Genomic DNA, 592 nt, shown 5'->3' with positions numbered 1-592 from the left:
AAAGGTCGTCATCGAATAAGTGTCGACTAATGTACGTCGGGCCGACGTCGCACCATGTTCGATTAATGGCTGTCGGTTTGCCGTGAATTCGCCAACGTCGGCCCAACGTTCAACATCGGGTGAGAGTCGGCAAACCTTACCTGGGAAGAAGTTAAAATTCAAGAAAAAAAAACAAAAAATTTTTTATAAAATGTAAAATAAAATACATGTGTTAACGCAATAGGTTACCAAGCAAATACAGGATGTGGAAAAATTAATGTGTATAATTTGACAATCAAGAACAAAATGATCTAGTCAAACCATGGTAGACCGCTTTTATACCGAATTCGGTGTCGCTAGTGAGACATTCTATATCAAGTTTTAAACAATGTGTCTAAAAACGGTAAATAAATTTCTGGAAACTTCTCTGTATCATTTCGTTAGTTAATATCGTTACTTTGTTTTTTAATAAATATCATTTCAGAAGTCAGTCTTTTGTGGAAAAATGGTTCAATGTCAAGAACTTTAACGTTGTCCCAGTCAAAATTATGATTAAATTGAACTTGGTGTTCTGCAACTACAGTATGTAAATTACTAGATTTCGGAGCATTAG

Source organism: Trachymyrmex cornetzi, unplaced genomic scaffold (assembly GCF_001594075.2).
Source record: "Trachymyrmex cornetzi isolate Tcor2-1 unplaced genomic scaffold, Tcor1.1 scaffold808, whole genome shotgun sequence".
NCBI classification, from domain to species: domain Eukaryota; kingdom Metazoa; phylum Arthropoda; class Insecta; order Hymenoptera; family Formicidae; genus Trachymyrmex; species Trachymyrmex cornetzi.
This window is presented reverse-complemented; position numbering follows the sequence as displayed.